We start from the raw sequence: 12,960 nt of genomic DNA, 5'->3' as shown, positions 1-12,960 counted from the left end.
GAGCATTGGTATATAGGCATTTAAGGCCTTGCCTAGCTGCGTGTGCCACCCCCCGATTTGGAAGACTGTCTGGACCCCTGTTTCTTACCTGGGCACTCCTTGCATTTGTCACGTGTCTTGCTCGGGTGGTGTCTCCTCGTCTTCCTGTGGCCCCCTCCCCCGGTGAGGCTAGTTTAAAGCTTGCCGTACAAGATCAGCCAACCTAGAAGAGAAGACACGCTTGCCTTTAGGAGAGAGGTGAAGCCCATCCTACCCCAGCAAGTCCCCCGCCTGAAAGCATGGGTCATTATCTAGGAACCCAAGGCCTGCCTGGTGGCACTAACTGCGTAAGCACTAGTAGACCTCACCAATGCATGCCTTGTGTTGCCATCCCCGCCTACTCACGGTAAGAAGAGAGGAGAATACCACCTGCACCCGTCTCCTTAAGCTTGTCCCCCAGAGCCTTGAAATCCTTCATAATGTGGTCAGGGTTGCCCCTGGCCACATCATTTGTTCCCACATGGATGACAGCCATGGGGTACTGGTCTGCAGGTCGGATGTAGGCCAGGATCCTCTCCATGATGTTCCTAACCTGAGCCCCAGGCATGAAGCACACCTCTTGCATCATGGGGTCAGGCTGGCAGATGGGACCTTCCAGTCCTCATAGGATGGAGTCTCCAATGGTCTGTGGGAAGCAGATCACTGGAGGTAGACCATTAAGAGCTGCTCTGCCTGCCTCCTACAAGATGGTCTGGGCACATCTAACAATAATAGGGCACACCCACCAAGTGCTAGCATGCCTAGCCTGGCACCTGGCTTACCTGGTGTTGTTAGGCTGGGATTGCCCCCCCACCCCATGCTGGATTTGTTGGGCACCCTCGCTAAGTGGAAGACACCCCTGCATAAGCCTGAGGCAGAAGGACTCTTAGGCAAGTCCAAGCTGAGAACGAGCTCTGGAAGGCCTACCCACATGGGGGAGACTGATGTGGACAGACAGTAGGAGCCAGAAACAGGACAGTTCATAGTAGAGCAGTCCTGGGAGTACAAATTCAGGTGGGCTTATGAAGGAGGCATCACCTGGGTGGAGGAAGAGGTGGTGCAACCCAATCTAGAGTGGATGATGCCCTGATTTGAGGTAAAGGATAGGTGTTATTGTACCGAGTAGATCATGGGGTGGAGCTGGGGAATGAGGTCACCCAACTCTTAGTACTAAAAAAGAACCAGAGGGCCCTGCTAAGAATTGCCCATGAGCTCTCTAGTGGAGGCCACCTGGGGGAAGAAAAAAAGCAGGGAATGCTTCTTAGGTTCTTTTGGCCAGGGATCTGGCAGGAGGTAGGGCAGTTTTTCTGGTCTTGCCTGGAGTGCCAGCTGGCACACCCAGGGCATCCATCAAAAGCCCCACTGATCACCATGATGTTCACAGAAGAATCCTTTGAGCAGGTGGCAGAAGGCTTTGTAGGGCCTTTGCCCCAGTGTAATGCAAGGCTCCAATACATTTTGGTCTGGGTGGACTACATCACCTAACATCCAAAGGTGGTACCCATGAGAATGGTGACCACAGGAAAGACAGCAAATAAATCTCTCTTTCACACAAATTCCTTCACTCTAAGCTTGCTGAGAAGAAAGAGGCTGCAGGGAAGAGGGAACCCTTCAAATCAAGGAACAGCAACCAGGCCAACTAAACAGGAGTTTTCTAGGCAAGGTTTTCTTGTAAAGAGAGGCAATAAGTGAATGGGAGCAGATTAGAAGACCCAGAGAAATGTCTGGAGAATGTCACAATCCCAGAACCACTGCCACTTCTAACTCTTCCTCTGCTTTTGCCTGTGGGTGTCAGTCCAGGCAGGACCACCCACTGTTGAGGCTTCCACCCAGGTCCTAGTTTGGTGCTATGCAGACTGCAGCTTGAAGATTCCTTTCAGTGTCAGCCAGGTGGGGGAGTGTCTGCAATGTGAGTGGTGCCTTCTGGTGGCGTCCGTCAAGGAGAAGGCAAGAGAGGTACAGGAGGAGGCAGCAAGGCTCTGAAGTATCCTTCACCACAGCGGTTCCCAACCTCAGGTCGCAACCCAAATGAAGGGGACAGGGGCAATGCCTGTAGTATCACACACAAATGACAAGCTGCACCATGTGCAAGGAGCTCCCCCGTGCCCAACCCCAGGCCGCCGCTGCCACTACACTTTGCTCCCAGCAGTGGTTCACAGCCAAAAATGGTTGGGAACCACTGCTCTGCCATGAAGACTTCAATGATTCCATGCTGAAGGAAACTTCTAGGACTGTGGAGGAAGGACTGCCAGGCAAGGAACTATAACATGACAGGAATAACAGAAACTTGGTGGGATAGCTTCCATGACAGGATGAGTACAAACTGGATCCAGGAAGGATAGGCAGGAGAGAAGAGAAGGAGGAATTGTGCTGTATGTAAAAGAGCTGTATGATTATTCAGAGCTCCAATATGAAACTGGAGATAGGCCTGTTGAAAGTCTCTGGGTTTAAGTTAGAGCAGAGAGCAACAAGGTTGATGCTGTAGTGGGTGTCTGTTATAGACCACCAGATCAGGGGGATGTTGTTGGTGAGGCTGTCTTCAGACAACTAAGGGAAGTTTCCAGATCGCAGGCCCTGGTTCTCATGAGGGACTATAATGACCCAGATCTGTGCTTGGAAGACAAAACAGCAGTGCACAGGCAATCCAGGAAGTTTTTGGAGATCATTGGAGACAACTTTCTGATGCAAGTGTTGGAGAAACCAACTTGGGGACCATGCTGTTCTGGATCTACTGCTCACAAACAGAGAAGAATTGGTGGGGGATGTAGAAGTGGATGGCAAGTTGGCAGCAATGACCATGAGATGACTGGGTTCAGGATCCCGACCAATGGAAGAAAGGAGAAAAGCAGGGTAAGGAGCTTGGATTTCAGGAAAAAAAGACTTTGACTCCCAAAGGAAAATGATGGGCAGGATCTCCTAGAAGGCCAGTCTAAGGGGAAAAGGAGTCCAGGAGAACTGGTTGTATTGTAAAGAAACCTTACTGAGGGTGCAGGAAAAAAAAAAAATCTGGTATGCAGGAAGAATAACAAATGTGGCAAGTGGCCAGCTTGGTTTAGCAGAGTACTATTTGGGGAGCTTAAACACAAATAGGAAGTTTACAAGAAGTGGAAGCTTGGACAAACAACTTGGGAGGAGTATGAGAATATTGCCTGGCCATGCAGGGATGAAGTCAGGAAGGCCAAAGTACAAATGGAGTTGCAGCTATCAAGGGACATGGGGTGTAACAAGAAGGGTTTCTACAAATATGTTAGCAGCAGGAGGAAGTTCAGGGAAAGTGTGGGTCCCTTACTGAATGGGGGAGACAGCCTAGTGACAGAGGAAAAGGCTGAAGTACTCAGTGCCTTTTTTACCTCTGTCTTCAGAGGCAAGGTCAGCTTCCAGAGTACATCAATTGACATGACAGTTTGGGGAGAAGGTGAGCAGCCCTCAGTGGTGAAAGAACAGGTTAGGGATTATTTAGAAAAGCTGGATGTGTATAAAGCTATGGGATTGGAAACAATGCATCTGTGGGTGCTGAGGGAGTTGACTAATGTGACTGCAAAGCTGCTGGCCATCATCTTCAAAAATCCATAGTCATCAGGGGAGATCTTGGATTATTGGAAAAGGACAAATATAGTATCCATCTTTAAGACAGGGTAGGAGGAGGATCCAGGAAACTACAGATCAGTCAACCTCACTTCAATCCCTAGCCAAATAAAGGAGCAGGTCCCCAAAGAATCCATTTCTAAGCACTTGGAGAAGGTGATTAGAAAGTCAGAATGGATTCAACAAGGGAAAGTCATGCCTGACCAACCTGATTGCCTTCTAGGATGAGATAACTAGCTCTGTGGATGAGGGGAAAGCAGTGGATGTAATATACCTTGACTTTAGCAAGGCTTTTGATACTGTCTCCCAAAGCATTCTGGCAAGCAAGCTGTGGATGAATGGACTGTAAGGTGGATAGAAATCTGGCAGGATTGTCAGGCTCAATGGGTAATAATCAATGGCTTAATGTCTACTTGGAAGCTGGAATCAAGAGGAGTGTCCCAGGGGTCAGTACTGGGGCCAGTTTTATTCAATATTTTCATTGATGATCTGGAAGATGGGATAGATTGCACCTTTAGTAAATTCACAGATTTCACCAAGCTTGGGGGTGCAGTTGATAAACTGGAGGGTAGGGCTAGGATTTAGAGTAACACAGACAAATGGGAGGATTGCAAATGGGAGGACTGGGGCAAAAGAAATCTCATGAGGTTCAACAAGTGCAAAGTCCTGCACTTAGGATGGAGGAATCCCAAGTACTGCTATAGCCTGGGGACTGACTGGCTAAATAGCAGCTCTGAAGAAAAGTATCTGGTGGTTACAGTGGACAATAAGTTGGATATGAGTCAGCAGTGTGTCTTTGTTGCCAAGAAGGATAACAGCATACTGGGCTGCATTATTAGGAGTGTTGCCAGCAGGGGAAATAATTATTCAACTTTATTCTGCACTGGTGAGGCCACATCTGGACAAATGTGTCCAGTTTTGGGGCCCCCACTATAGAAAAGTTGTGGACAAGTTGGAGGGAGTCCAGAAGAGGGCAATGAAAATGATTCAGAGGCTGGGGCACATGGCTTACGAGAGACTGAGAGAACTGGGTTTATTTAGTCTGCAGAAGAGAAGCTTCAGCACAAAGCCCAGTGGCACATGTGCTAGAAATGAAGGAAAGACTGCAGGCTGTGCAAGCATTAGCACAAGAGAACCTACAAATGTCTCAAGTTAGACAGACTGCTGGATACAATAAATGGGTCCGTGAAAGACAGTTTAATGAGGGTGATTGCGTAGTTGTGTTGCTCCCTCATGACATCTCCAAGTTAATGGCCACGTGGCAGGGTCCATAAGAGGTGATAAAACAAATGGCCCCAGTGGACTGTGAGGCATGGTAGCTAAGTAGGCATAAAACCTGGTAGATACACCATATCAACCTTTTAAAAAGGTGGGTAGACAGGGAGGCCCTGACCATTTCTGCCAACCATGAGCTGGACACGTTTGGACCAGAAGTGCTGGGCCAAGTCAGAAGGGCCTGTCCAGATGGGAACAGGTCTAACACAGATGCAGCAGGAGCAAACTGCTCAGGTGGTGAAGCAATTTGGAATGGTGTTTTCAGAACAGCCGGGGAAAACTCAATGGGTAGAAGACTGGATAGAGACCCTGCTAGGAAAGATGGTACAGGAGGATTTTACAAAAGGATTATATGGGTGAATCCCTCAAAAACTCCCAGAAGCTTCCCGTATGCAGGGAAGTCACCCAGATGCTGGCAGATGGGGTGGTGAGAGAATACAGAAGTGCCTGGCAGAACCCAATCATCATGGTCCCAAAGAAGGATCGGACCATGCAGTTTTACATTGATTTTAGGAAGTTTAACAGCATAACATGCTTTTATGTTGAACCCATGCCTTGGGTGGAGAATCTGCTGGAGCAGATAGGGGGAGCATGGTATATCTCCACCACAGACATGGCCAAGGTGTGCTGGCAAATACCCCTAGAAGTGAACTCCCAGATGAAGACAGTTTGCCACACCATGGGTGCTTTATGAATTTGTTCTAATGCCATTTGGTCTGCTCAGAGCGGCGGTGATCTTCCTGTGCCTAAAGGATAAGGTGTTGCTGCCTCATTGGGGATACACTGCTGCATACATTGATGACATGGTGGTGTACTCAGGGACCTGGGAAGAACACCTATGACATCTGACAGCATTGTTAGAAGAACTGCAAGCCATGGGCCTGGCCACCAACCCCAAGAAGTGCACACTGGGAAAAAAGGTCACCCAATATTTGTGCTTCTGAGTGGTAAGAGAAACATACAACCTTCGATAGACAAAGTGCAGGCCCTACACGATTATTACCTGCAATGGACAAAAAACCCAAATGCAGCCCTTCTTGGGGCTGCCTAATTACTACCACCACCTAGTACCCCAGTTTTCAGACAAAACATCTCCACTGTTTGAGCTAACCAAAGACTCAGCCCTGAACTGGATCATCTGGACAGCATAAGCTGAGAAAGTTTTCCAGCAGGTCAAAGTGTTACATATGCAGCCTGTGATATACATTCTGGACTTCTCAAAACCCATCCTAGTGCAGGAAATCACATTGGATGTGGCCCTATGGGCAGCGATACTTCAGCAACAGAACAATGGGGAACACCTGGTGGTGTATTTTAGTAGAAAATTGCAACCCCAAGAGGAGAGGTATGCCACCATAATAAAAGAATGTTTTGCCCTGAAATGAGCCATTGACAATTTCTGTCATTATTTGACAGGGCAGAAGTTTATAGTGATAACAGACCACGCACTATTTCAGTGGCTGAAAAAGGCCAAGATAGACAATCCCAATTGTTATGCTGGAGAATAGGGCTGCAGGGCTTTTATTTTTCCTTAGAGCATCACCCAGAATGATAGAACTGAAATGCAGAATTCTTTTTGCAGAAGAGTAAGGGAGGGGAACTGTTGGCCCCACAGACATGTGAGCCAGGGACTAGGGAGGAGGTGTATAACAGGGCCCAGACCCTTCACTGCAGAGAGGAACACATCTGAGACACTTTTGGCCAGGGACAAGTCTGCCCCCTCCCTTCCATTGTGCCCATCAGGAGACAGATGCAGCTGCACCACAGCTGCATGTACCAACCAGAAGCAGTCTTTTTTCTTTAATCCTTATTGTTGATTTAAGGTATGAGTTACAGACTCTGGCCAGAAAGCCCAGGGCCTGAAGGAAAGCCTATAATTCCAGGGGAAGGCCTCAGGCCAGCTCTCCAGGTAGGCCAGGGTCCAGATTGGTGGATCCTTGGCTAACCCTCTGCAGCTAGATTAAAAGGGTCAGGGGTGGTGGTGTCCCTGCATGAGTGGTACTGACACCCAACCCAACATGCCCAACAATGCCCTTCCAGCCCTATAACTACCTGGGTGGCTCACATAAGGGCAGTGCCTGGCAGGACTCTTCTTAGGTAGCTAGGGTCTGGAGAACATCTCCTGGGGTCAGGTCAGGGGTTCAGTAGCACATCAACAGCAGTGATAATCACAAACTCATCTAGGGGTGACAGCAAAACATAGCAGAGCCACAGGTAGCACACAAGGTGTGTTTTCATGTTGGATGACAACTTGGACTTCCCTGGCACACTGCCAAAGCAGATGGCACCCCACTCCAGATCTTGAGCACCTCCTGGGGGACCATGTCCTGCAGCAGGAGCATGGAAGTAATGGTAAAGCTCATCCCTTTGGGCCCAGCTGACTCTCACCATGGAAATGCTGATAGTGAAGTTCCACTCCTACACTGACAGTGCTAAAACACCTCTCCTTGGGAAGGGTAGGGATAGGGTGTGGTGTAACAGCTCTGCTGTCCTTGCCAAATCTCACCAGGGAAAATGTCAGGTCCTAAGTACCACTCCTGCAGGGACACGCATGTGAAATGCCTCTCAAATAAGGGAAGGACAAATGGAGATGGCAGTATAAGAGCTTCACTGGCATTCCTCAAAGTGGTCGGTCCCTGTCTGCTCTGAGACAGTCCAAGCTCCTGTGGGACCAGCATCCCTGGACCCTCTTGGGGAGCAGAACAGGTGCCCAATGCAGTGCGTACAGAAGGACCCAGGCCCTCCCTTCCTGGCAGCCCGTCCCAGCAAGTTCTGCTCCCCACCTGCAGCACACTCAGGACCCTGGTTTCCACTGTACTGAGTAGAAAGCAGCAGCATGGCTCCTGGTCCTGGGTGTGGGAAGCGTCCAGAAAAGTAGCTTACCATAGCTACCTCACTATCTCTGCATGAGCATCCAGGTGAGTGCTGGGAGGGTCCCAGACATCTGTCCTTATACTTCATTTTTATCCGCAAAATTTACAACTTTGCACAAAGATTCTGTGTCTTCCCTGGCAGAGATCCTACCTGTATGATGAAGGATAGTGCAGAGAAGACACAATGCCAGCCAAGGTCAGGAGGTTGTACAGCTTCAGAGGGCATGAGGAATGTCTGAAGGAGGCATCAAGGAAGGCCTTTGACTTTTTAACTACTTTATTCAGGGGTTCAGGGATACAAAAAGGTTGGCCACTTACAAAGCAAAAACCCCACAAATTACTATCAAACCAAGAACACCATGTCATTCCATTCATCATATCACACCGTGACAGACACCTTCACTACATTCCACATCATGTCTTACTTGCTGGTTATGTGGTCGGAGTACCGGCCACACGCTCATAACTATACATAAACAATTCGTACCCTGCTCTATCCAATCATACATGTGACAACACCTTCAGTTTCCCACACAAAAAGAAAGCAAAAAAAGCAGCCTGGTGAGGGCCCAGGACGCAGCATGAGCTGGAAGATGTAGTATGACACCGAGCCAGCCTGGTAGCCCAGACTGGTCATGACATCAGAGTACATATTTGAGACGGCCATTCTCCACATGGCACAGTGCTCCCTCAAGCACCCAGCATGTCTCAAAGGCGGGCACCACCCGCCAGAGCACAGCATACTCAAACTCCAGCGAGAGGCACACCTGCACCAGGAGGCGGAAAAGCCACAGGGCATCATCTGAGCTGGTCCCGGCAAGCCGGTTTCGGTGGCTCTTGAAGACAGCCAGCTTGGCCTGACCCAGTAAGAAGTTGGCCAGGCAGATGGGCCCCTTCTCAGCTACCTAGTATGGGTAGAAGCACACGTAGGTGGTCTCTGAGAAGCTCCTGCCCAGTGCTCAGAGCAGCGGCTCAAGGGATACAAAGACTGGCCGCAGGCGGGGACAGTCAAGGAAGGCATGAAAGAGGAACTCCTCAACACCCCCAGGCAGAAGGGACAGGCTGTCAAGGTGGCTGGGTCAAAGATGGATGAAAATGTGCCAGTGACTAGGATGCCATGCAGCAACTGCCACTGCAGGTTGCCAGGCTTCTTGGTGGTTGGTGGTTTATACAATGTGCGCTATGTCGGGTGGGCTGGTGGGGAATCTGGTGGCCCTAGGTGCCGTCGCCATGGTGTATCGGGACAGCCCACCAGTGGGGGCAGAACCACCCAGGCATATAGGCTTCTACGTGACACAAAAGCAAAGGGGCAACCTGTGTCCCTGTCAGGAGGCATGGGGAGCATCAACAGGGTGCCAGGGCCATCGGCCAGCTCACCAGCCACAGCCGGGGTGACTGCTAATGCAGGAAAAACCTCACTCAGGACATCTGCAGCACAGGGGACCTGGCCTGCCTGGAGATGGTCATCCAGGGTGGCTGCTGCCTCCAATGGGAGGGCAGCCTGTATGTCACACAGGAGATGGCCCACACTGCGGGCAGAGTGCATGCCCAGCTGGGTGGTTAAGGCCTCAGGCGAGAGCAAGGCCAACTGAGCGGGGTCAAGGAGATGACTCAGGGAGAGAACACGCACCTGGATGAGAACGGCTGTGAGACTGGTAGCGGCCAGGCTCAGCACAGGGTGCCTCAGAGCTGGGTTGTGCACCAGGGGTTCCCTCAGCAACTGTGGGAACTGCAGGTGACGGGCCTGGGGCTGGAGGCAGAAAGAAGTTTGCCAGGCTCGTACCATGCCACAGTAGAAAGCCGGAAGCACTGCCCAGTTCAAAAGCGTGAGGTCCAACAGGAAGGCACTGGAGTCTCTCAAGTAGGTCCTGTGCTGGATCAAGTACGGTGCACTGGTGCCACAAGGTCACCGCAACTAGGTTGTTTGTGATGAGGACACATCCACAGTAGGAGAGGCTGGGTAGGTGCCAGTGCCACCTTTGTAGGCGGGCCTCCACTCCTTCTTTGAGGCCATCCCAGTAGCGTGCCATGAAGGTCGATGGCTCTAGGAACACGCCCAGGACCTTAAGGCCCTCACAGCACCAGGTGAGGCCCCCTGGTAAATCTGGGGGGGTCATGGTGGTCCAGGCACCAAGCAACAGGGCATCACTCTTGGCCCAGTTGATATGGGCTGAAGAGGTGCTTTCGTAGGCTCGCTGGCACTCTGTTAGGGCCTCCACATCTTCCTGGGTGTTAAGGGAGATGGTCACATTGTCTGCATATGCTGATGGCCGGAGCGGAGGGGCAACAGACAGGCCCACGGCTGGTGGCAAGGCCACACTACTCAGGCAGTGCCGCACTGCATGCAGCAGTGGCTCAATGGCCAGGGCATAGAGCATGCCCGACAGGGGGAAGCCATGACGGATGCCCCTGTGGGTGGGGTAAGGGGCACAGAGCACCCCATTCACCTTGTACGGACTGGAAGTGTCTTGATACAAGACCTGGAGGGCCCCGGTGAAGAGAGGCCCAAAGCCAAAGGTCTCCAGGTTCTGAAAGAGGTAGGTGTGGTCCACCCAGTCAAAGGCTTTCTCCTGATCCAGAGAGATGACGCCAATGTCTAGGCCAAAGAGTTCATTGGCTGTAAGTAGGTTTCACAGCAGAAACAGGTTGTCTTGAATGGTTCTGCCCGGCACACAGTAGCTCTGCTCATGCCCAGTGACGGAGGCCATGACAGTGCAGAGGCGGGTGGCCAGTGCTTTGACCAGAATCTTGTAGTCTGCGCACAGCAGGGAGACTGGCCTCCAGTTCTTAATGCAGCCAAGGTCTCCTTTCTTGGGCAGCAGCGTGAGCACTGCACGGCAGCAGCTGATCGGCAAGACCTGGTCAGCAAGACTGTCCTGGAAAACATGCAGGAGACAGGGGCCGAGAAGAGGCCAGAAAGTCTTGTAGAACTCAGCAGGTAACCTGTCAATGCCTGGGGCTTTGCTGGAGGTGAGGCCAGCTGTGGCAGCTGCCAACTCTGCCAGAGACAAGTCCTGCTCAAGCTCACTGATCTCCAGGGCACCAAGGCATGGCAGGCCCGCATTAAGTTCCCGGGTGGCTTCAGGGCAGGACAGCTTAGCCACAAATAGGTCACAATAGAAGGCAACAGCATGCTCACATACTTCACCTTGGTCAGTGATTACCTGGTGCTCAGGGGTCTTCAGGTGATCTAAGATTTTGCTCACTGCCCACCACCAGTCCAGGTTGAAGAAGAAGTGGGTTGGGGCATCTATTTTGGCCAGCTCTTGGTAGTGGGTGTGGATCCTCATTCCACGGGCCACACTCTCTGCCAAATCATGCAGGCACTTCCTATGGAACCAGAGGCTCTCGCACAGCATCATATCACTGCCGGCAGCCAGCAGGGCATCCTAGGGCTCTACCACATCTCCCTCCAGCTCTCTGATATGGTGGCACAGTTCATTTGTGCCCAGCTGAGTGTACTGCTGGCAAAAAGCCTGGATCTGTACCTTGTCCACATCCCACCATAGCTTCCAGGAGGAGTAATTGAGTCTTGTGGCCTCCCAGCCCCGCCAAAAGTTGGCAACGCAGTCCCGGAAGTCAGAGTCTTGAAGCAGGCTGACGTTGAAACACCAATAGGGCTCTCGCGTGCAGGTTCTCCCCAACAGGCTCAATTCACAGCGAGCCAGGCTGTGATCTGACAGGCCCAAGGGAATGATGCGGCCGCTGCGTAGGAGTGGCAGGTAGTGCCTGGTGACATAAATGCAGTCAAAGCGGGCCATAGTGAGACCCCTGGCACTCATTCTGGCCCAGGAGTACTGGCACGTGTTGGGGTGCAGGGCTTGGCAAACGTCAATGAGGCCTGAAGTCTCCAAGACGGATTGCAGCTTGCGGGCTGAGGGCAGGTGAAGCTTAGGCCCCATACAGTTGAGCGGGGTGTCAGTGGTACAATTAAAGTCCCCACCTTCAAGAAGCAGGTCATCATCCTCACTAATGTCACGCAAAAGGGCGGCCAAGGTCTCAAAGAAAGTGACCATCTCCTGGCCATCAGTAGGTGTATAAACATTGACAAGTAGCAGGTGGTGTTGTGCTAGGGTGATGCGGACCGTGAACAGGCGGCCAGGGACAATGTCCCATGCCACTGCTGTGTCATGCTGTAGTTGTGATGATAGGAGAGTCGCAACCCCGGCGCTAAGGTTGGTGCCATGACTCAAGAACAACTGGCCTTGCCAGGCAGCATGCCAAGCCAACAGGTTGAACCCCACTCATCTCTCACCCACTGTGTGAGCTTCTCCAGCAGGTTGTATTGTGCTAGCACAATACCACTTCTGGTATAGGAGCTCCAGGATGGCCTCCCGTTTCACTGGATCTCGACAGCCCTTGATATTAAAAGTACCAATGGTTGTGGCTGCCATGGGTGTGCGTATAGGAGAGGAAGAGTGGGGTAAGCTGTAGATAGATGAGTGAGCCCCCAAGAGCAGAGCAAAAAGCAGAGGCAGGTCGAAAACTCTACTCCAGGGACCCTGCCAGGCCCCATTCATCTCTCACCGGCTGTGCGAGCTTCTCCAGATGATAAGCCATCTGCTGAGTACCTAGATCTTGCTGCATAAGTTTGGCCGCAGCTCTGGCAGCCTTGATAAACAGTTTAGGATCTTTGCACTATTGGGTGATGTGCCCCGCTATGTTCTTCTGTCCTTTGGTCTGTTTCAAAAAGGTCAGGAGGCCCCATAGTTGGGCCAACCTGGAGGGGGCGGGTCTGCCAGCATGGGCTGCACATTTCCAACAGACGCATGGTGAGGCTGCACCGTAGTTGGGAGCTTAGCATCTACACCCTCAATATCTAAACCCATCAACCTCCTCTGATCTTCCAGGGCAAGGTCTGGCTCTCAAAGAGCAATCCCCACCTTCTTGTGGGGGAGAGAGGTCATCCCACTCTCGAGGTCACTTGCGACACTCAGAAAACTGGATTTCCATCTCACTAGCCTCCTCATCTAGTTCAGTAGCCTGGGATGTGACCAAGAGGTCAGCAGACTCCTTTGCTGCCCCCTGGGTCAGACCACCAGAAGAGAGACATTGTGCATAGGTCTTACTGCCACCCATCTCCAAAAGCTGGGAGATAGGCGAGGGGTTAGTGACCCATGCCTTTGCTTCCCCCACCTCCAAGCTGCCCTCGTCCCCAGTCAACAGGGTCATTGACATGACAGCCAGAGCAGGGCCAGGCTCTCCAGCA

At 51.5% G+C, this 12,960-nt stretch overlaps 1 protein-coding gene and 1 long non-coding RNA gene across 2 annotated transcripts in view; one reads left to right on the top strand and one right to left on the bottom strand.

Annotated features, from left to right (window-relative positions):
- Positions 1–12,960, top strand: part of ADAMTSL1 (ADAMTS like 1) — a 936,448-nt gene that overhangs the window by 331,614 nt on the left and 591,874 nt on the right. The window lies entirely within an intron of this gene.
- The window catches only part of LOC109297625, a 25,482-nt gene continuing 15,156 nt past the window's right edge, over positions 2,635–12,960 (bottom strand). Inside the window, exon 3 of the long non-coding RNA XR_002097368.1 lies at positions 2,635–2,722. This is a non-coding gene — a long non-coding RNA (uncharacterized LOC109297625). The remainder of the gene's footprint in view (positions 2,723–12,960) is intronic.

This window comes from Gavialis gangeticus, unplaced genomic scaffold (genome assembly GCF_001723915.1).
Source record: "Gavialis gangeticus isolate Ggan-Ray unplaced genomic scaffold, GavGan_comp1, whole genome shotgun sequence".
NCBI lineage: Eukaryota > Metazoa > Chordata > Crocodylia > Gavialidae > Gavialis > Gavialis gangeticus.
This window is presented reverse-complemented; position numbering and strand designations above follow the sequence as displayed.